Source organism: Hordeum vulgare, chromosome 6H (genome assembly GCF_904849725.1).
Source record: "Hordeum vulgare subsp. vulgare chromosome 6H, MorexV3_pseudomolecules_assembly, whole genome shotgun sequence".
In the NCBI taxonomy this organism is placed as follows: Eukaryota; Viridiplantae; Streptophyta; class Magnoliopsida; order Poales; family Poaceae; genus Hordeum; species Hordeum vulgare.
In genome coordinates this window covers 93,021,573-93,045,675 of record NC_058523.1, presented here as the reverse complement: position 1 = coordinate 93,045,675, position 24,103 = coordinate 93,021,573, and the positions used below count along the sequence as shown (strand labels likewise).

Below are 24,103 nucleotides of genomic sequence, written 5' to 3'. Positions count from 1 at the left end.
CTCCGGCAGGGTACTGGAATTGCTCCAGATTGGTTTTTCGGCAATACAGAGAGTTGTGGCGGCGGAGTGGAAGCTCTCTCTTTATTTTAATGGTTTCTGGGATTTATAGGATTTTCTAGTGTTGGAATCACGCGCAACGAAGCCATGTGGGCCCCAGAAGCCATCAAGGCGCGACCAAGGCCTAGGTCGTGCCATGTTGTCTTGTGCCTCCGTGGCAGCCCTCCTCTGGTGGTTCTTCGCTCCAACGTTGCTCATATGTTCCAGAAAACAATCATAGAAAATTTTCTCGCAATTCCGAGAACTTTCATTTTCTGCATAAAAAACAGCACCACGGTAGTTTTGTTGAAAACAACATCAATCCAGTTAGTTCTAAATAAATCATATAAAGTGCATCTGTTAGAGCATATTTCTCCATATGTGGTTTTGTAATTGATGACAATCCCTACGGACTAATGGTTGCCTTAAGTTATATTCGGAGGATTTGTCCATAGGCACTTCTTGAAGTCAATTTGTTGGTTTCAAGGAGTTTATATGATGACCAAGGTGGTATTCAAAGTATTATCCAAAGATTGGTCATAAAGACATAAGGTTGATCAAGACTAAGAAGAGAGTAAATCAATATGATCAACACACAAAGCGTACAAGATGTACCGAGAAGGATCAAGTGATCTCATGGTATGGTAAGCATTGTCCATATCGCTTTTGTGTACTAACCCATGTCTTCGTGAGAGTTCTATGTGGGGTAGGTGTGTTTCCATGGGTTTGAGTCAAGAGGAAGATCTCATTCAACCTATGAAGGATGACATCAAGTGGTGATCGTCATCAAGATTGCGGTGTGCAAGTCCAAGTGGAGCATCACAAAGATATCATGCTTGAAACTTGTCGTCCATTGTGGTGGCAATGGACTTGTGAAGAATGTGCTGAAGAGTGGCTCACCCATAGTGAGTATGGGGGAGCAATCATGAAAGGTGTTCCATCTTGAGAAAGCTAAGATCATCATCATCTAGCTCAAGAGGACTAGGTGCAAGGTATAGGTTTGCCCTTGATAGGGTTTTCTATTGTAGGATAGTTTGTCATAGTGTCTAGGGGGGCTCTCAGGTGAGTAGCTTGATCGTATCATTCGTTGAGAGCTCAAACCTTTTGCATCCTTGCATCATATCTTATTTCTTGTTTGGTGTTTCTCCTTGTGAGTTTTAGAGCTTATGGTCATCTTCATGACAAGCTCGAGTTCATCGACAACAGAGTCTATATGCATATTCTATGATGTTTTCGATGTTGGAATTTTTTGTCGGTTCTTCATTCATAAAGGTCTCACATTTCCATATCATTGGCGTTCTCATAACTGCATGTTCTTAAGATTTTATGTCGGTGTTGGATAGCTCTTGTCGTCGTGAATTCAACAAGCTTTTGTTTGCTCGATTCGGAGTTCGTATGCGAAAGTTATGGCGGTTTCAGTATCCAGCAGTAGTACCGCTCCTGGTGCGAGTGGTAGTACTGACCGTGGAGCAGTAGTAATTTTTTACTACCGCTCTCGGGCGGTAGTACAGCTGCCTCGGATGTTCTGGGAGCGGTAGTAATGCTCCGGGCAGCGGTAGTACCGCTCCAGTCGGGCTGTGAGTGGGGGTAATGGTTGGATTCCTTCTCCCACTATATAAAGGAGGTCTTCTTCCCCATTGGACCTTATCCATCCATTGAGCTCGTGTTCTTCCCCCATTGTTGACCTTCTGAGAGCTTGCTAACTCCCAATCCCTCAAATGATTCTTGCTAGTTCTTGAGGGAAAAGAGATAGGAGATCTAGATCCACATCTCCACCAATCAATTTCTCCTCTATGTGAGGGGAACCCCTTGGATCTTGATCTTGGAGTTCTTCGTGAGCTCCTTGTTCTTCCTCTCATATTTCTCCATAGATTTTGCTGTTGTGGAGGGAATTGAGTGTGAGGGACTTGACCACTTCGTGTGTTCTTGCCATTGCATTAGTTGCATCGGTTTGAGTCTCCACGGTGATACATGGAAGTGAGAAGTTTAGAAGCTTATTACCCTTGGGTACTTGGTACCCCTAGAAGCTTGGTGGTGCCTCGGAGCTCAATCATTGTGGTGTAAAGCTCCGGACAAACTTCGGGGTCTCCAATTAAGTTGTGGAGATTGCCTCGAGCATTTGTGGTCACCTCGAAGCCATATGTCATTGTGGTGAAGCTTCGTGGTGTTGTTGGGAGCCTCCAATTAAGCTGTGGAGATTGCCCCAACCTTGTTTGTATGGGTTCGGTGACTGCCCTCAAGTGCCCTCAAGTGTCCCTTAGTGGAATCACGACATCTTGCATTGTGCGAGGGCATGAGGAGATTACGGTGGCCTTAGTGGCATCTTGGGGAGCATTGTGCCTCCACATCGTTTCAAACGGTGATTAGCATCCGCAAGGGTGTGAACTTCGGATTCATCATCGTCTCCGCGTGCCTCGTTTATCTCTTACCCGAACTCTTTACTTATGCACTTTACTTTGTGATAGCCATATTGTTTCTGGTCATATATCTTGCTATCACTTAGTTGTTTATCTTGCTTAACATAAGTTGTTGGTGCATATAGGTGAGCCTAGTTGATTTCAGGTTTTGTGCTTGACAAATTAAAAGTTAGTTTTATTCCGCATTTGTTCAAGCCTAAAACGTAATTATTTTAAAGCGCCTATTCACCCCCCTCTAGGCGGCATCTACGTCCTTTCAATTGGTATCAGAGCCAGATTTCTCTTTATTAGGTTTAACCACCTAGAGACTAAGGATGTCGACTAGGGGTTTAGGATTTACTGACACTCTTAGTTTCGATGGCACAAATTTTGATGTTTGGGTAATTCGCATGCTTAATCACTTTCGGGTCTTGGACCCAAATTTAGAGCGAATTGTAGATATGGTTTTTTCGCCTCCAAAGGATTCTCAAAATATATCTTTAGAGGATGATAAAAACTCTTATCTCGATGCTCAAGCTTCTAATGTGCTTTTTGATGCTTTGAGCAATGTAGTTATATTTCAACTCATGCCATTTCGGGATGCTCATGAGTTATGGACAAAGCTTCAAGATAAATATGGTACGTCCAAGATTTGTGGGAATGATTGTTCTCCCTCCACCTCCGGTCATGTGGTCTTCTCAACGTCATCTACTTCACCTACATGTGGATTGCCACAAGGTAATGATATGGTGAGTAGTGGAGATCATTGCAATGATGATAGTGGGCTTATTGTTGATGATCCTTCATCACTATATTATTGCAATGCTTCATATTTGGGCGTTAACACTTTGAGCACTCTAAATGTTTTACATGCTTGTGTTGATAGTCCGTGCATATGATGTAAAAACTGCTTGACTAAATCTCATGATGATATGCTTTCTATATCTTGTTGCCATGGTAAAAATGTATCTATTTCCTCGAGTTTACGCTAATGAGATCTCGGAGCTATCTCAAGGTTTTGACCAAGATTGTTTGCTTCAAGTGCAAAATTGAAGGGCACCATGTTAGATGTTGCGCACTAAAGAAGAAGCCCCGAAGTCACAAGCAACGAGGGAAGCGGACACTAGTTCAATCACATACACACCTACAAGTTGAAGAAATGCCTCTTCCCAAGAATACCCAAGCCAAGACTCCTCGTGTTGAGAAATCAATAGGGAATAAATTAAAGGGTAGATGTTGCTACTTATGTCGTGAGAAGGGTCACTTCGCTTCTTCTTGCACGAGAGGTAATTTATCCAACCCAATCATTATTGATGATATCTATTCTCTTGGGAAGGATAAGGTTGGCAATGTGTTTGCCAAGTTTGTTGGTACTCAAAGTGGTGTCAAGAAAAGCACCATTTGGGTTGCCAAGCCTATTGTGACTAACCTCTTAGGACCCAACGTGGTTGGGGACCAACAAGCTCAAACTTGATCAATAGGTGATTGTGAAGGATATTGGAGACTTGGATACATAATGAAGAATTAAGGGGTCTTCATCATTCATATTATCTCAAGCCAAGTCATTTGGATTATCGAGTTTCTATCTCATATCCAATGTGCCTCCTTACGATAACTTGTACTTAAATTGTTTACATTGTTAGTTACTTGCCCCTTTGCATGTTGTGGATTTGTACCTTGCATGTGTTTGTATATGTCGTGCTTCCAACTGACTTATCGTGAGTAATCGAGTATGTGTATGTTGGTTTGCACATCATGTACATGTGAGTCTTGTATTGAGCCTTTTTGCATCCTCTTTGTATCTGTGTTGGCTCTTGTGAGCGGTTAATGGATTATCCCATTGTGGGAGAGTGATGTGCTTTGCGCACCTCACAATCCTATAAATGGGTATACATGAGGATACCACTTAGTTTTGATATTTCAAAATTATCTAGACTCTATGTGGCATGTCTTACTCATGAGAAATTCAAATTCTAAATTGTCCATTAATTATCTGTTATTGATTTTCATTTGCCACTTGTTAATAACGTTAGGTTATCACATTATGGGGGAGTAATATGCTATGTGGGTATTACAAGCATAGAAAATGTGTATATTTGAGATATTGCCACTTAGTGTTGATATTGTAAATTATCTTGTTCCTAGGTGGCATGTTAGCTCTACAAGTGTCATTTGCTTGTGTTTTTGGAGTAAAGATGATGTTGGATATATTTTCATTCTACCAATAGGAATTATTTCCAAATAGTTCTTGTCCTTTGAAAATTGGTATTCCCTTCATGTGGTAGAAATTGCTAATCATCTTTACATTGGATTTTTTGTATCGTTTGTCTTCCTTGCCTTTTGTGGATCTATTTAAACATGTCTAGTGTTCTTATCAATATAGTGAAACTGATGATTCCATCTTGTGCATTTTGTATTCAAATGCAAATTATATATAATGCATATATCTTGGGGGAGCTATATTATTTTCTTTAGAACACTCTCTTTATGTGTTTATTATAACATCTTTTGATCCCCATCAAGTGCGTGTTGATGGGAGGCAAGTCTTGCTCTTTATGATGCTTTGTGCCATCATGAAAATTTGTCGAGGGTTTGGTTTGTTTGGAACCTTGCTCTCTTTTGGGAACTAGATACCTCGTGTTTGCTTTCCTTTCAATTTGTATCTTGTTGCTTTTTATTTGGATTGTATCAATGGATATCATTCCTTGATGTATCTTTTAATTGATATCCTTCAAGTGATAATTTTTCGTTTGGTATTTTATTTTCACTTGATACATTGCCTTTTGTTGTCTTATCAACTATGTGTTGATGTGATTCTTGAAAGCCTTGAGCATGCATATTTACTTTATTTTTTTTCCTTTTGCATGCTTTCTTCCTTTGACTCATATAAGGGAAACTCCACCTTGTCATAAATTGGCTAAAGTTTGCATGAAATTCAATTTCATATCTATATGCACATATTTATGTGGAGTTTGTCCTATGTACTATTGGTTTTCTAACTCTTTGGTCCCAATGAGTTTGGGCACCATTTTGTTTGTTTTGTTGTTCTAGGAACAACTAGAGATGCATTGGATGCTCGGCTCACGTACAAGGAACGTGTTGACACCATGTGTTTATTGGAGCCAAGTCAGGATGATCAATGAACAACTTTCTACTACATCAATCCAATGTTGTCTCGGTATCAAGTATCTACTTCATGCATACATTTCTTGCAAAGGCCCGAACCTGCCTTTTCTTGGCTGAGCGGTACTACCGTGGATAGCCACGGTACTACCGCTGGAGAGGTGTTACTACTGCACTCGTGCACTAGCAGCACCGACACGGTACTACCGCATCGAGCACGACAGTATTTTTCTTTTGTGGTTGGACGAGAGGTACTACAGCCCAGCGAGCGGTTGTAATTTTACAACCGCTGGCCAGGCGGTACTACGGTGATGACGTGCGGTACTACCGCGCCGTCGGGACCGCGAGGGGTTATACCCTCCTCTCTTGGTTTTGTCTCTCTTTCCAGGTTGCATCATGGCATGAATCTCTTGATTCGTTCTTGTGGTACTTGTTTCCTTTCTCAAAGCATCCGAATGATGATGTATTATTGCTAGTTGGGATGTCTTTGATGTTCATATGTTGGAAGTTCATATTGTACAATAAGAAAATATTAGGCCATGTGATATGCTTCCAATCAAAGATCTTATTGATATATTTATGACTTCCTTTTGGATATCTTGTTTGTTCCTTCTTGTAACCATTTCGTGTGTACATCCTTCTTTGTGGATAAATATCATCATGATTGTCTTCTACCTAGAATCTTTTACACATGAGAGAAATTACATCTCTAATTGATATCCTCTTTTCTTTCACGTCCACCGTTGCATTTCCTTTTTTCGTTTTTGGTGGCTTCGTGAAAGGATTTGTCTTGAGTGCGTATCTTATATTCTTGCATCTTGATGCACTCTTTGGTGGTGAAGATTATTTTTCCTCATGCTTGTCTTGATGAGGGTTTTGCCATTTCGGTTGGTATCCCTCCTCTTAACAAGGTTATTATTTCCTATCTTCACCATGGGCTGTCACAAGCGTTGGTTCTCAATTTGTTTTTTAATAAGCTTGTGAACCCATTTTCTAGTAGTGTGTGTGTGGGAAGGATATGTCTTGCACTTTGTTTCTCATTTCATCAAGACAATGTTGATGAGTAATGCTCATCCTTATCTTAGTCTTCTCAAGTGCTTTGCCATGACTCACACACATTATTTTGGTTGAGCCTATCTTAAGTTGCTTGTTTTACTTGTTGCTCAACCATTTGTTTTGTGCAAGTGATATGCTTATTGTCTCATCTATCTTCTTGCACTCGTTGTGTGTTTTTATTAATTTTGGGGGAGCAACGATCCTATTTTGTGCACTTGTATCAAATACAAAAATCTCTTATTAGTGCACAAATCATGGGGAGCTTCTCTAGTTTTGATAAAACACTCCTTTGACTTCATCATAGTATCTTTTATTCATGTGGTTTGAAGGACCATGTGATTGTTTGTTCCATATGGTATCTTTTGATTGCTTTCTTCTATTTTGTATGTATTTGTGCCATACAATCCTTATTTTTGCAATATTTGGGTCCTCGATATAGTTTGTTTTCCTCCAACTACTTATCATTGTATTTGTGTATTTCTTTGCAATCATTTGCTGAGAAGTACACACTTTTTGGAGGACCACCTACTATATTGGCTTTCAAAACTTTTCGTCCATTTTGGCAATCGATGCCAATGGGGGAGAAGTTTAGAGAGTTTACTTTGGGTATGTTTAGAGGGTTTTGCTTTTATTGCATAAGCATTTACATCTTGCACGCATGCATCATTGCTTTGTATGTGTGCGCTTGGTTATGCTTATTTCCTTATATAAACTCTCTTGAAGTGGTTGTCATCAATTACCAAAATGGGGGAGATTGTTAGAGCATATCTCTCCATATGTGGTTTTGGTAATTGATGACAATTCCTATGGCCTAATGGTCGCCTTAAGTTATATTTATAGGATTTGTTCATAGGCACTTCTTGAAGTCCATTTGCTGGGTTCAAGGAGTTTATATGATGACCAATGTGGTATTCTAGGTATTATCCAAAGAATGGTCATAGAGACACAAGGTTGATCAAGATCTTTAGACAAAGAGTAAATCAATATGATCAACACACAAAGCGTACAAGATGTACCGAGAGGGATCAAGTAATCCCATGGTATGGTAAGCATTGGCCGTTACATATTTGTGTACTAACCCATGGTCTTCGTGAGAGTTCTATGTGGGGTTAGGTGTGTTTCCATGGGCTTGCATCAAGAGTAAGATCTCATACAACCCATGGAGGATGACGTCAAGTGGTGGAGGATGGTGGCAATGGACTTGTGAAGATATGCTGAAGAGAGGCTCACCCATAGTGTGTATGGGGGAGCAATCAACTAGTTTTCATCAAGCCAACGCAATCAAGAAAGGTGGTCCATCTTGAGGAAGCCAAGATAATCATCATCTAGATCAAGAGGACGAGGTGCAAGGTATAGGTTTGCCCTTGATAGTTTTTTTTTGTTTTAGGATAGATTGTCGTACTGTCAAGGGGGGATCTCAAGTGAGTAGCTTGATCGTATCGTTCGTTGAGAGCTCAAACCATTTGCATCCTTGCATCATACTTCTTGGTTCTTGTGTTGGTGTTTCTATTTGTGAGTTTTAGAGCTTATGGTCATCTTCATGACAAGCTCGAGTTCATCGAAAACAGAGCCCATATGCATCTTCTGTGATGTTTTCAATGTTGGGAGTTTTTACCAATCTTATTCAAAGAAGGGTTCTCACAATTTTCTTATGGGCCTTTTATCACTTGATTATTATTGATATTTCTACCAAGATTGTGTTAGCGCATGTCGTTAGCTTTCCAACAAACTTGGTTTCGTTGAATTTGGAGTTCGTATGCGAAAGTTAAGGCAGTTTCTGTGCTGAGCGGTAGTACCGCTCCGTCGGACTTTATTTGCGCATCCTTTTTGCCTCAGCATGGCTGGTGAACCTACCGAGTGGTAGTACCGCTCCCATGAGCGGTAGTACCGCTCCCATGAGCGGTAGTACCGCTCTGTGCGGGCTGTAAAGCACAACGGTTGGTTTTTCCCCACCTATAAAAGGGGGTCTTCTTCCCCATTGAACCTTATCTCTTTAGCTCATGTTCTTCCCCCATTGTTGACCTTCTTCGAGCTTGCTAACTCTCAATTCCTCCAATGATTCTTGCTAGTTCTTGAGGGAAAAGAGAGAGGAGATCTCGATCCACATCTCCACCAATCACTTTCTCCTCTATGTGAGGGTAACCCCTTGGATCTTGATCTTGGAGTTCTTTGCGAGCTCCTTGTTCTTCCTCTCATATTTCTCCATAGATTTTATTGTTGTGGGGGGATTTGAGTGTGAGAGACTTTTCCACTTCGTGTGTTCTTGCTATTGCATTTGCTAAAATCAAGTGTTTCTCCCATCCTCGTTCAAAAACAACAACGCAAGACGACCTCTTCTCACGAAGTATCGGATGCCCCTGGTCGGTTGCGCAACCGAGCCGACTCGGGGCAAGGCCGCACTCCATCCGGCTTGACTATTCCCCCTAGCCGCGGCAGGTTACCTCGAGTCACATCACCCTAACAAACACGTCATGGGCACATCATCAAAGGCATGGGTACAACGGCTCATGTACCGCTGACCTGACCGCATGTGGCTACACTGATGGCGACTGTACCACTGACCCTTGCCGATTGCGACTAGCCGAGGTGGCACAATGGCAGCACGCCCGCCATCCACTCCATTACTTGCCCTGGCATGGCTATGGTGCACCCAATCGTACTGCTGACTGCAGACGACTACACGAGACGACGCTCCATAGTGCGGCACACGCTGCTGCATAACAAGCACGCACCAATGACGACGACTCGTTGGCGGATCCCGGCTCCTGGCGGGACCCTGCTGCCGGCGGGCCCCTACACGCGACAAGAATCCTCCAACCAGTGGGTCCCCTGGCCGGCTAGAGAGGCTGCCAGCCGGGTCCCGCGATACCCTTTATTCTTATTATAAAGTCACGGGGTTGGACTATAAAACTCCCTGGTACCGCCGCATGCACGAGGTCGCCCGATCACACACATACACGCACACAAGAGGTAGGAGTCTGCTAGCTCGTTCTTCCTCCTCCATCACATAGCTCAAAGAGCACAATTGTAGCCCCATTTGGTTCATCAATCAAACTAACACGACTAGGGGTGTTACCTCCCACGGAGGGCCCCGAACCTGGGTACATCGTGTGTCTCACACAACTTATCCCCAATCCTGTTTCCGGAGCCCGTTGGCGTTCTTACGGCCCCTACCACGTTCCATAAGCCACCCCATGGGCATCTGTCGTCAGAAAACGACGACAATTTATGTGCATTGTAATCAAGGTTTTGGACCCGAGTGGACTTTTTTTCCCGAAGGGCACCGAAATTTGTGGTTACTACGGTAACCATGAATACCGAAAAAATCAGACGGAATTTAAATTCAAAAAAATTCATATCCATATAGATATGTATTTAACAGTTAAAAGACCGCCAACCTTGCCCTACCGTAGTGGCTCTACACCCGCGGATGCTTCTTGGTCGTAAGTCGCTAGTTCTATTCCCACTCTCTCCAACAACTGGAAAATATTCTTTAACTTTTGCATACTCACAAAAAAATAAAAAAAAGATTTGGATCCCGACTGGACTTCTTTTACCCAGGGGTACCAAAAATTATGGTTACCACGGTAATCACAAAATACCAACAAAAATTCAGACAAAATTTAAATTCAGAAAATTTCATGTCCATATGGATATGTATTTAACACTTGCAGACCGCCAACCTTGCCCTAACGTAGTGGCTCTACACCCGCGGATGCTTCTTGGTCGTAAGTTGCTAGTTCTATTTCCATTCTCTCCAACAATTGGATTTTTTTTAACTTTTGCGTACTCACAAAGAAATAAAAAAGCAATTTGGATCCCGAGTGGACTTTTTTTTACCGAGGGTCACCAAAAATTGCGGTTACCATGGTAATCATGAAATACCGAAAAAAATTCAAACGAAATTTAAATTCAAAAAACTCCGTGTCCATACGGATATGTATTTAACACTTAAAGACCGCCAACCTTGCCCTACCGTAGTGGCTCTACACCCGCGTATGCTTCTTGGCTCGCTAGTTCTGTTCCCACTTTGTCTGACAATTGAAAAACATTTTTTAACATTTGCATCCTCAAAAAGAATAAAAAAATCAATTTGGATCCCAAGTGGATTTCTTTTTTACTTATGGGCACCGAAATTTGCGGTTATCACGGTAACCACAAAATACCAAAAAAAATCAGACAAAATTTAAATTCAGAAAATTTCATGTCCATATAGAATATGTATTTAACACTTAAAGACCGTCAACCTTGCCCTATAGTAGTGGCACTATACCCTGGGATGCTTCTTGGTTGTAAGTCGCTAGTTCTATTCCCACTCTCTTCCACAATTAAAAAACATTTTTTAACTTTTGCATTCTCAAAACGAAATAAAAACGACCGACAAGAATCAAACACGGGACTCATTGCCAAGGAATGCACGACGTTGCCACTAGGACACGACAAGTTCTGTTGACATAAATGAGATTGCCTCTATTTAACTCTTGAGTGAGCTTTTGAATTCAAAATTCGCCCACAAGCGGGGACCTCGCGGCCCGGACTGTTGCGGAAGGTTTGAAGATCGATCTCCTATCCCTTTGTTGCAATTGTATAAATGCGGTGGTTGCTTTATTTATAAAACAGGAAGACGGCCCGTTTCATGTTAGACAGACTCTGCTATATTTTGGATTCACGCGCACACGTTGCCCTCGCATTTGTCGAGAAGTTCCATATGATCTTCGGAATATGGTGCAGCAAGTGATAAAAAGTCAATTTGAATCCGATGCTTCTATTTACCCAATCACGTGTCGTACTTCATTCGTGTCATATACTACCAATTTAAGGATTTAGAACCGTTAGATACCGGTAAAAATTAAGACGTGCATTGAAGATTATTTCGCTTTATTGAATTGAACCTAGTGAAGTTTCCACTTTCTACCGAAAGTTTCTTCTAGGCCTCGTTTGGATTAGCGTTTTCGATCGTTTACACTCGGGGTTAGAATACACGTGTAGACCAATCGTTTTGTTTCCGGGAGAAAAATCAGCTATGGCTCCTATTTTACCCGTGTAAAATAAATACAGATGCAAGAAATTTACAACCATACCAAGTGGGGCCTAGTTGAACAGCTTACACGCTCTCTTTGAGCGTCTAATCTACTAGCTGAACGTAATTTGTTATTTGTAGCTTCATCATATTTTGTCCTGGTGCTGTTTATGCCACCCTTGCATTGCTTTTCTGAGATAAAAATAAGCTAAGCATGGTAACTGTACAAGTTGATCCTCACAAACAGGCATAATGTCGAGCAGCCTTCGAGACTATGTTAATGGCACGTCCTCCATGCACTTTACATCGGTTAATGATCTCTGTACTTGATTACGACGATCATACGTTTTCCATCCCTTGATGTTTCCTGTATTTGTCCTAGACTCACGTAGTGCTGCAGCGCGGCCGCGGAGTCGCCGGAGTCGTCCTCCTGCACCGCCCGCCGGACCAGTCCTTCATGGCGCCGTACATCGCCGGCAGCCTGGATCGATCGCTACGGTTGGATTGGAGAAGGAAGAGGAGGAACTTGTACGCGACGGACTGGTGCGGCTTGGTTGGGCTCGTCCATCCCCGCATGTCAGAGAGACAACGAGCAGGAAGAAAGAAAAGAAGCCGTAATGCTGGGCCGTGGAGGATGCTGCCTGCATGCATGCCCGTGGTGTTTTTGTTGGGCCCGCTGAAGCCGAAACGAACGAGAGGCTCTGGCTCGGCTGGTCGCCCGTGCGCGGCAGCAGCCGCGTTCTCTGTGCCGTTTGTTTCGTTTAGTACCACCTCGCTCGCGGAGAGGTGAAGAGGCGGTCGAGGCTGCTATAAGAGGAGGGGGAGGGCAGCAATACAACTCATACCTTTCTCGGCCTTTTGGCTAAGATCAAGTGTAGTATCTGTTCTTATCAGTTTAATATCTGATATGTGGACTACATGTCCACAACGATATTAAATTTATTTTTCGTGGGGGTGGGCCCATCACAGTAGCTTGCTGCTGGGGTCCACATGCGTCGCCTGGGCGTTGCACTGCTGCCCTGGCCCGGCGCACCCCAACCAAATCAATAGTTAAACTGTTAAAATTCTTTTGTTTGAAAGTCTCAAAACGCATGATAATATGTAACAGATTCAAAACCAGCTGGGCGGCTTGTATGGCCTTGAGATTCTGCTAGGCAGAGAGATTTGCTGTTTTAAAACTGCTCTGGTTAACCCTGTTTATTTGGTAGTGTACTTGTTGCTCCTATGAAGGAGAACAAACGAATCCCAACATTTTGTTTTCTCAAGCAAAACTATTTTGTTTTCTCAAGCAAAACTTCAAGGAACTTGTTCACATAAACCTGTTTACGTTTTGTTTTGTATGTGTCTGTAATGTTGAAGGTTGAATAACAGAGATTCGTATTAGGTGATGTATTAGGAGTAATCCCAAATATCATGTTAGGAGTAATCCCATATATATCATGAAAGGATGATCTGCATAAAAGGATGCCATCATCTCCTTGTTTTCCTCCTTATGTCTATTATGAATTTCTCATGTTCCCTCACCAGACTTTTCTAAAGTTGAAGAATATTGCAAGTGCTCTCAAGCAAGAACCTCATGACCACTAGCACCCACTATAGCCATTGATGGGCCATGCAAGCTTCTGAGCCATAACAACAAGTATCTACGTTACCCTATTTACTCCAGTTACAAGATAAAGGAAGAACACACACGTCTTCTTAACAGAAAAAAGACTGATGCAATCAGTCAGAGAAATGATATAGATTAAAGCACTTGCAGTGTTGCTACTGCAAGGCACTCCACTAGAGTAAGTTTTCCATTCTAATATGCTAATGAGGCTAGTTAATCATCAACATGTTACTCCCACGACAAGAATTGTTGGTTGCTGATACACTCGAAGCCTATTGAACTATGAGAAACATAACTGAATGGTACAAGGCCAGGTACAGATAGAACTAAACAAGATTTATGACGGGGGATAACCCCGGGGTAGGCTAAAATCAAGCGTTTCTCCCATCCTCCTTCGAAAACAACAACGCGAGACAACCTCTTCCCACGAAGGGCCGGATGCCTCTGGCCGGTTGCGCAACCGAGCCGACTCGGGGCAAGGCCGCACTCCATCCCGCTCGACTGCGTCCCGCTAGCCAGCGAGGGTCAGCTCTAGTCACATCGCCCTAACAAACGCATCAGGGGCACATCATCAAAGGCATGGCTACAACGGCTCACGTACCGCTGACCTCACCGCGCGTGGCTACAACGCTGCATAGTGCGGTGCACACAACTGCGTAACAAGCACGCACCAATGACGACGACTGGCCGGCGGGTCCCGGCTCCTGGCGAGACCCTGCAGCCGGCGGGGCCCTACATGCGACAAGACTCCCCCAACCGGTGGGTCCCCTGGACGGCTAGAGAGGTTGCCAGCCGGGTCCCCCCGGTACCCTTTATTCTTATTGTAAAGCCAAGGGGTTGGCCTATAAAACCCCCTCGTACCGCCCCATGCATGGGGTCAGCGGATCATACACACATACGCACACAGGAGAGATAGAACGCTACTAGCTCCTTCTTCCTCCTCCATCGCACAGCTGAAGGAGCACCATTGTAGCCCCATTCGGTTCATCAACCAAACTAGCAGGACTAGGGGTGTTACCTCCGACGAAGGGCCCCGAACCCGGGTGCATCGTGTGTATCGCACCGCTTGTCCCCAATCCCGTTTCCGGAGCCCGCCGACATTCTTACGACCCCAACCACGTTCGATAAGCCACCCCATGGCATGTGTCGTGAGAAAACGACGACAATTGGCGCCCACTGTGGGGTCGTCCGTGGTGCCGGCCGGAGTCACACTCCAGGCGGGACCCCTCGCAAACTCCGCCGGACGCATCGCGTCGAGACTGATCAACACGCCCTCCGTGACTACTTCACGTGTTGTACCGATCTGCGCAGCTCCTATGAAGGGGTATACGAGGTGCAGGCCATCCAATACTTCATCGAGGGCTACCGATACGGCACCCTCCTCAAGCACAAGCTCATGTGCTCGGAGCCGACCACCTTGTCGGAGCTCATGGCCAAGGCAGACAAGTACGCCACGGCCCCACTCCGTGATGCGGAACAAGTTACGGCGACCGGCAAGGCCACCCCGCCACCGGCTGCCGACAACCGGGGACAACAGAACAACAAGCGGAAAGCCAACCAGCAGGATCCCCGATACGGAAGCAAACATGTCGCCACCACCGAGGAAGAGCAGCGAGCTGCATAGGCCGCCAACCAGCGACAGCGGGCCGACAAGGGCACGTGGCAACCCAAGCTCACCTTCGAGCACATGCTCGACGCACCCTACAAGATGCAATCCGGTGCGAAGCCGGACACGCACAAACTTCGGCAGTGCAGCTTCTCCCAGCGACTAGCTTGAGGTGAGGACCTTCCGGCTCCTCCACCTCCCCCAATGACGGTCACCTCCACGACCAGTTCCCCGATCAGGATATGGCCTACATCATCTTCACCAGCGAAGGTAGCGACAAGCACAGCCAGCGTCAGCGCCGGCATGAGGTGAACACCACCGTGCCCTCGGTCCCGAAGTACATGAACTGATCCGAGAAGCCGGTCACCTGGAGCCGGGCTGACCACCCGGTCGTGATGCCAAACCCTGCCAGCTACGCCCTCGTTCTCGACCCCACGATCGCCTCCAGGAGGCTCACCTCTGGTTCTCGCGGGTACTGGTCGACGACGGCAACAACATCAACATCCTCTACCGCTACACACTGCTCAAGCTAGGGCTCACGGAAAAATACCTGCAGCCAACTCGGACGGTGTTCCATGGCATCGTGTCGGGGCAGTCTTGCTCCCCCATCGGCAAGATCCAGCTCGACGTCCTCCTCGGCGACAAGGCCCACTTCCACGCGCGAGGTGATATGGTTCAAGGTGGTGGACCTAGACAACCCCTATCATGCGCTCCTGGAAAGGCCGAAGCTCTCCAGATTCATGGCGATCCCCCGCTCCACCCACCTCAAGATGAAGATGTCGGGTCCCAAGGGCATCATCACCGTAGTCTGCGACTACAAGAAGTCGATTGAGAGCGTGCGTGACAGAAGCCGGCTGATCGGGGTACTCGTGATTGCGGAGGAGAAGCGTCAGCTCGACCGGCTCGTGGCTGAGGTGTAAGGGCATTCTCCTACCTTAAATGTTTTGGTGATGATGACAATTCACTTGTTATCTAACCTGGTGTCAAGTTGTGTAGGTACCATATGTAAAACACAAGACGGTTAGGTATTCCCTCCAAACGGAAAAGATCGAAGACGTGTTCCCTACGTGTTTATTCTCTTTGGTCATAGGGATCCCGTACTATTAAAAGGGAATCCATATTGGAAGTCTATGGGTGAATCAATTCTCTCTCACACTCTTTTGCACCCACCTCGTTCCATCGCATAATTGAGAGAGAGGCGCCTCCTTCCCGACTAACCGGTTGTACCGCTGCCTAGGGCGGTTGTACTACTCCCCCAAGGGCGGTTGAACCGACCCACCACCGGTCCACAACCGGACACGGTTCTGTTGTCTATGGTGGTTGGGCGGTGGTGGCCCGGTTGCACAACTATATTAGTATAGCCGGTACTACCGGTGTTCCCGGCGGTTGTACCGCTTGGGACTTAGTCGAGCCCAACAACCATGGTAGGTGGAACCGTTGGCCAACCTTCTCTTGTGGTCTAGTTGTTGGGCAGTGGCTGGGCGGTTGTACCGCTAAAATAGGCAGCCTGGTTGTACCGCCCTAGCGACCGGTTGAACCGCTGCCGTGTAAAAATGGGTGTAACAGTAGTGGGTGGGGTGGGGGGGGGGTTTCTTCCACCTCCCTCTTATCTCTTACCTCTCTCTCTCCACCATTGATGCACTCCAAGCTTTCTTGCCCGATCTCTCTCCCTAGCCACCCAAACTTGTTGTCTTGCTAGGGATTGAAGAAGGAGATCTAGATCTACACTTCCACCAAAGGAAAATGGATTCCCCCAAAGTTTCTTGTGTGGATTTTGTTACTCTTGGGTGTTTGAGCACCTAGATGGAAGAGGTCACCTCAGAGCCACATGCCATTATGGTGAAGTTGTGGAGAGATCTGATACGTCTCAAACGTATCTATAATTCTTGATGGTTTCATGCTGTTATCTTGTCATCTTTGGATGTTTTATGTACCTTTTATATCTTTTTTGGGACTAACTTATTAATTCAGTGCCAAGTGCCAGTTCCTGTTTTTCTGTGTTTTTGACTCTTTTCAGATCTGATTTTGGAACGGAGTCCAAACGGAATAAAATCCCCGAGATGATTTTTTCCCGAACGAAAGAAGATCAGAGGGCTTGTGGGCCAATCAAGGATGTCTACACGGAGCCCACAAGCCCCCACTCCGCCACCAGGGGGGGGGGGGGGGCGGCGGTGGGCAGGCTTGTGGCCTCCCTGGCGCCCCCTGACCTAGATCTTGCGCCTATATATTCCCTAAAAATTAGAAAAAAAAATCAAGGGATCCACGAAAATACTTTTCCGCCGCCGCAAGCTTCCGTTTCCGCGAGATCTCATCTGGAGACCCTTCCCGGTGCCCTGCCGGAGGGGACTTTGGAGTTGGAGGGCTTCTTCATCATCATCATCGCCCCTCCAATGACTCGTGAGTAGTTCACTTCAGACCTACGGGTCCGTAGTTAGTAGCTAGATGACTTCTTCTCTCTCTTGGATCTTAAATATAAAGTTCTCCATGATCTTCATGGAGATCTATCCGATGTAATCTTCTTTGGCGGTGTGTTTGTCGAGATCCGATGAATTGTGGATTTGTGATCAGATTATCTATGATATATATGTGAGTCTTTGCTGATTTCTTATATGCATGATTTGATATCCTTGTAAGTCTCTCCGAGTCTTGGGTTTTTTCTGGCCAACTAGATCTATGATTCTTGCAATGGGAGAAGTGCTTGGTTTTGGATTCTTACCGTGTGGTGAACTTTCCTAGTGACAGTAGGGGCAGCAAGGCACACATCGTGTAGTTGCCATCAAGGGTAACAAGGTGGGCTCTGTCGTAGATATGAGATTGTCCATCTACATCATGTCATCTTGCTTAAGGCGTTACTCTGTTCTTTTGGACTTAATACACTAGATGCATGCTGGATAGCGGTCGACGTGTGGAGTAATAGTAGTAGATGTAGAAAGTATTGGTCTACTTGTTTTGGACGTGATGTCTATAGATATAATCATTGCCATAGATGATGTCACGACTTTGCGTGGTTCTATCAATTGCTCGACAATAATTTGTTCACCCACCGTCTACTTGCTTTCATGAGAGAAGCCACTAGTAAACACTACGGCCCCCGGGTCTATTCACATCTATCGTTTCCACTTTTGCTTTTACTTTGCTTTGTTACTTTGTTGCTTTCAGTTCTCACTTGGCAAACAATCTATAAGGGATTGACAACCCCTTCATAGCGTTGGGAGCAAGATTTTTGTGTTTGTGCAGGCTCTTGGGATACTCCATTGGATCGATACCTTGGTTCTTAAACTGAGGGAACTACTTACCACCGTTGCGCTACATCACCCTTTCCGCTTCGAGGGAACACCAACACAAGGCTCCAAGGCCACGGGGGAAATCCTTTGCATATTTGGCTAGGAAGTCCCTTAAGGCGTAGCTGTAGCAGAAGGATTCCTGGTGCCGTCGACACACCTATTTCTGGTGCCGTTGGAAGGTATTTTGTTGCAGTAGAAGAAGTATTTCTAGCGCCGTTGCCGGGGAAGGAGAGATCTATCCAAGTAGGTCTCACAAACTCATCTCTTGCATTTACTTTTTTGCCAGTTGCCTCTCGTTTTCCTCTCCCCCACTTCACATTTGCCGTTTTCATTTGCCTATTTCGTTTGCCTTTTCGTTCGCCATTTTCTCTCGCTTGCTTTCTGTTCTCTTGTGTGCCATGTGCCTTCAATATGCTTGCATCTTCGCTTGCTGAAAATCTAGTGATATGGATCCTCATCCACTAGCTAACCTCTTTAAGAGACTCACTTATGTGGAACGAATTGCTAGTGAGTTGAGGGCACTTGAGTATCTTTATGGAGTTTTGCTTCAGATGCGTGAATCTGAAAATTGTGATGAAGAAATTCATGAAGTGATTCACGAGGGCTCCTTGGATGAAAAGCATGATTGCAATGGTTTCACTATAAATCCTATTAGTGACAATCATGCTAAAAATATGCAAAACCCTAAACTTGGGGATGCTAGTTTTGCTATGACCACTACTTATTGCAATAATCATGATTGGGGTGATGATCTTTCTTATGATCTTGAAAATTTGTTTAGACCTCATGATGAATATGATATTTGCAATAATATTGAAAGTGGGTTTGGAGAAGTCATGACTTTAGTTGATGATAATCCCACTATTTTTGAAGAGCATCAACTTTGCATGCATGTGGATCATGAAAATAATATCCTATGTGATAGTTACATTGTTGAATTCGAATATGATCCCACATGTAATTGCTATGAGAGAGGAAAATATTTTGGTAGAAACTTTCATGTTACCAAATTACCTCTCATTATGTGGAGATTGCTATTGTCTTTTTCTTCTTCCTTGCATATGGCAACTATTGGTTGTCTTGACAATCTGTTTTCCTATAAAATGCCTATGCATAGGAAGTATGTTAGACTTAGATGTGGTTTTCACATGCTTTAGAATGCTCTCGTTGTGCTTCAATTCTTGTCTTTTTGTGAGAGCATCATTGAATGCCTAGCTAAGGGTGTTAAACAATAGCGCTTGTTGGGAGGCAACCCAATGAATCTATCCTTTTTCTTTCTGTTTTGTGTTTACCACACTTTCATAATTCTGTTATGATTGTGTTTTTTGTGTTTCTTTTTACGTTTGTGCCAATCAAAACCGTTATGATTAGTCTTGGGGATGATCGTTTCGTCATGCTCGAAAAGACAGAAACTTTCTGCTCACAAAACGAATTTTCATTTTTTTTGTAAGAGATTTTGAGTTGGTTCTTCTTTCTGCTGATTGCTAAGCAAATTCTTCAGACTGTCGTAATAGTTCAGAATTTTTGAAGTACGAGAAGTATACGGAATATACAGATTGCTACAAACTGGTCTGCTGTTAACATATTCTGTTTTTGTTGTGTTGGTTGCTTATTTTGATGAAACTATGGACAGTATCGGGGGGTATTAGCCATGGAAGATTGAAAATACACTAACCCAACATCAGCATAAGTAGAATTTAAGTTTGCTACAGTACCTAAGGAAGTGGTGGTTTGCTTTCTCATACTAATGTTATCACGAGTTTCTGTTTAAGTTTCGTGTTGTGAAGTTTTCAAGTTTTGGGTGAAGTTCTTATGGACAAAGAGATAAAGAGTGGCAAGAGCTCAAGCTTGGGGATGCCCAAGGCACCCCAAGAGATTCAAGGATGCCGTAAAAGCCTAAGCTTGGGGATGCCCCGGGAAGGCATCCCCTCTCTCGTCTTCAATCCATCGGTAACGTTACTTGGGGCTATATTTTTATTCACCACATGTTATGTGTTTTTGCTTGGAGCGTCTTGTATCGTAGGAGTATTTTATTTTTGTTGTGTCACAATCATCCTTGCTGCAAACCTAGAGAGAGAGAGACATGCACTCACCGTGATTTTGTCGAGCTTCACTTATATCTTTTGGTAGCCAATTCAGCTCACATGTGCTTCACTTATATCTTTTGAGCTAGATACTTTTGCTCTTTGTGCTTCACTTATATCTTTTAGAGCACAACGGTGTGTGACTTGGTAGTTGATCTATTCTTTGAAAGTAGTCTCAAAAGGGTTAGTTATCCTAAGGGATACGAAAACTTCCACCTTCATGTGCATTGAATAGTTAGAGAAGTTTGATTCATCTCAATTAGTTTTGAGTTGTGGTTATGGTAATATTCAAGTCATGCTAATAAGGTGTTTTGGATCTAGAGATACTTGTGTTGAAGTTAGTGATTCCCGTAGCATGCACGTATGGTGAACCGCTATGTGATGAAATCTGAGCATGATTAGTCTATTGATTGTCATCCTTTGCGTGGCTGTCGGGATCGCACGATGGTTTATACCTACCAACCCTTCCCCTAGGAGTATGCACTGAATGCTTTGTTTCGATTACTAATAAAACTTTTGCAACAAGTATACGAGTTCTTCATGACTAATGTTGAGTCCATGGTTTAGATGCACTTTCACCTTCCACCATCACTATCTTCTTAGTGCCGTGCAACTTTCGCCGGTGCACAAAACCCACCATTAGCCTCCCTCAAAACAGTCACCACACCTACCTACTATGGATTTTTCAAAGTCATTCCGAGATATATTGCCATGCAACTACCACCATGACATGTGCCATCACGCCTACATTGCCATTGCATGATCGTAAGATAGCTAGCATGATGTTTCCATTAATGTCTATGCCATGCTAGATCATTGTCACGGTACACTACCAAAGGCATTCCATATAGAGTCATCATTGCTCTAAGTTTTGAGTTGAAAGTGTGATGATCATCATTGATGGAGCATTGTCCCATGTGAGGAAATAAAAGAGGCCAAAGAAGCCCACCAAAAAAAGAAAAAAGAAAAAAAGAGGCCAAAGAGCTCACCAAAAAAATAAAAAAAATGAGAGAAAAAGAGAGAAGGGACAATGTTACCACTTTTCCACACTTGTGCATATTAAGCACCATGATCTTCATGATTCAGAGTCTCTCGTTTTGTCTCCACCATATAGCTAGTGGGAAATTTTCATTATATAACTTGGCTTGTATATTCCAATGATAGGCTTCCTCAAAATTAGCTTAGGTCTTCGTGAGCAAGCAAGTTGGATGCAAACCCACTAGTTTTCTTTAAGAGCTTTCACATACTCTTAGCTCTAGTGAATCATTTGTATGGCAATCCCTACTCATTCACATTGATATCTATTGATGAGCATCTCCACAGCTCATTGATATGCCTAGTTAATGTGACCATCTTCTCCTTGTTTTGTCTTGCAACCTCCATCACACTCCACACCATCTATAGTGCTAAAACCAAGGCTCACGCTCATGTATTGCGTGAGAGTTGAAAAGGTTTGAGAAAGTAAAGGTGTGAAACAATTACTTGGCCAATACCGGGGTTGTGCATGATTTAAATTCGTTGTGCAATGATGATAGAGCATAGCCATACTCTTTTGTAGGGATAACTTTCTTTTGGCCTTGTTATTTTGAAAGTTCATGATTTAATTTCCATTTGCTTTAATTATTATTGTTTCCACGTCAATAGCAAACTATTGGTTTGAATCTAATGGATCTGAACATTCACGTCACATAAGAGGAGTTACAAAGGACATCTATGCTAGGTAGCATGAAAGCATCAAAAATTCATTCTTTACCACTTCCCTACTCGAGGACGAGCAGGAGTTAAGCTTGGGGATGCTTGATACGTCTCAAACGTATCTATAATTTTTGATGGTTTCATGCTGTTATCTTGTCATCTTTGGATGTTTTATGTACCTTTTATATATTTTTTGGTACTAACTTATTAATTCAGTGCCAAGTGCCAGTTCCTGTTTTTTGTGTGTTTTTGGCTCTTTTCAGATCTGATTTTGGAACGGAGTCCAAACGGAATAAAATCCCCGAAATGATTTTTTCCCGAACGAAAGAAGATCAGGGGGCTTGTGGGCCAACCCAGGAGGGCTACAGGGAGCCCACAAGCCCCCACTCCGCCACCAGGGGGGCGGCGGTGGGCAGGCTTGTGGCCTCCCTGGCGCCCCCCTGACCTAGATCTTGCGCCTATATATTCCCTAAAAATCAGAAAAAAATCAAGGGATCCACGAAAATACTTTTCCGCCGCCGCAAGCTTCCGTTTCCGCGAGATCTCATCTGTAGACCCTTCCCGGTGCCCTGCCGGAGGGGACTTTGGAGTTGGAGGGCTTCATCATCAGCATCATCGTCCCTCCAATGACTCGTGAGTAGTTCACTTCAGACCTATGGGTCCATAGTTAGTAGCTATATGGCTTCTTCTCTCTCTTGGATCTTCAATACAAAGTTCTCCATGATCTCCATGGAGATCTATCCGATGTAATCTTCTTTGGCGGTGTGTTCGTCGAGATCCGATGAATTGTGGATTTGTGATCAGATTATCTATGATATATATTTGAGTCTTTGCTGATTTATTATATGCATGATTTGATATCCTTGTAAGTCTCTTCGAGTTTTGGGTTTTTTCTGGCCAACTAGATCTATGATTCTTGCAATGGGAGAAGTGCTTGGTTTTGGGTTCTTACCGTGTGGTGACCTTTCCCAGTGACAGTAGGGGCAGCAAGACACACATCGTGTAGTTGCCATCAAGGGTAACAAGGTGGGCTCTGTCGTAGATATGAGATTGTCCACCTACATCATGTCATCTTGCTTAAGGCGTTACTCTGTTCTTTTGGACTTAATACACTAGATGCATGCTGGATAGCGGTCGACGTGTAGAGTAATAGTAGTAGATGAAGAAAGTATCGGTCTACTTGTTTTGGACGTGATGCCTATAGATATAATCATTGCCATAGATGACGTCACGACTTTGCGCGGTTCTATCAATTGCTCGATAGTAATTTGTTCACCCACCGTCTACTTGCTTTCATGAGAGAAGCCACTATTAAACACTACGGCCCCCGGGTCTATCCACATCTATCCTTTTCACTTTCGCTTTTACTTTGCTTTGTTACTTTGTTGATTTCAGTTCTCACTTGGCAAACAATCTATAAGGGATTGACAACCCCTTCATAGCGTTGGGAGCAAGCTTTTTGTGTTTGTGCAGGATCTTGTGATACTCCTTCACTGGATCGATACCTTGGTTCTCAAACTGAGGGAAATACTTACCACCGCTGCGCTACATCACCCTTTCCGCTTCAAGGGAACACCAATGCAAGGCTCCAAGGCCATGGGGGAAATCCTTTGCATATTTTCCTAGGAAGTCCCTTAAGGCGTAGCCGTAGTAGAAGGATTCGTGGTGCCGTCGACACACCTATTTCTGGCACCGTTGGAAGGTCTTTTGTTGCAGTAGCTAGATCCCCAACCTTGTTTGTAAAGGTCCGGTCACCACCTTCAACGGCATCACTTAGTGGAATCGCGACACCTCGCATTGTGTGAGGGTGTGAGGAGAATACGGTGGCCTTAGTGGAATCTTGGGGAGCATTGTGCCTCCACACCGCTCCAACGGAGACGTACTTCCCCTTAAAGGGAAGGAACTTTAGAAACACATCCTCGTCTTCATCGGTTCCACTTGTGGCTATTTCTTACCTTTACTTGTATTTACTTCTTGCTTATTATTGTTGTTGTTAGCATCATATAGCTTTCTCACCTAGTTGCATATCTAGACAACTTATTTGTTGCTAAATCTATTTTTTAAAGAAATGTTTAAAATTTATTAGTTGCCTATTCACCCTCCCTCTAGTCAACCACATCGATCCTTTCACCAGGCCACCGAGCAGCCGACCGTGCCGACTCCTCCGTCTCAGCCGGCGAGCGAGGTGACGTTA

General features: G+C 44.1%; 1 non-coding gene across 1 annotated transcript; it reads left to right on the top strand.

Annotated features, from left to right (window-relative positions):
• Positions 1-12,472: 12,472 nt before the first annotated feature.
• On the top strand, positions 12,473-12,669 carry LOC123406446. The gene has a single exon (XR_006612149.1). It is a non-coding gene; the product is annotated as a U2 spliceosomal RNA (small nuclear RNA).
• The last annotated feature ends 11,434 nt before the right edge of the window (positions 12,670-24,103 follow it).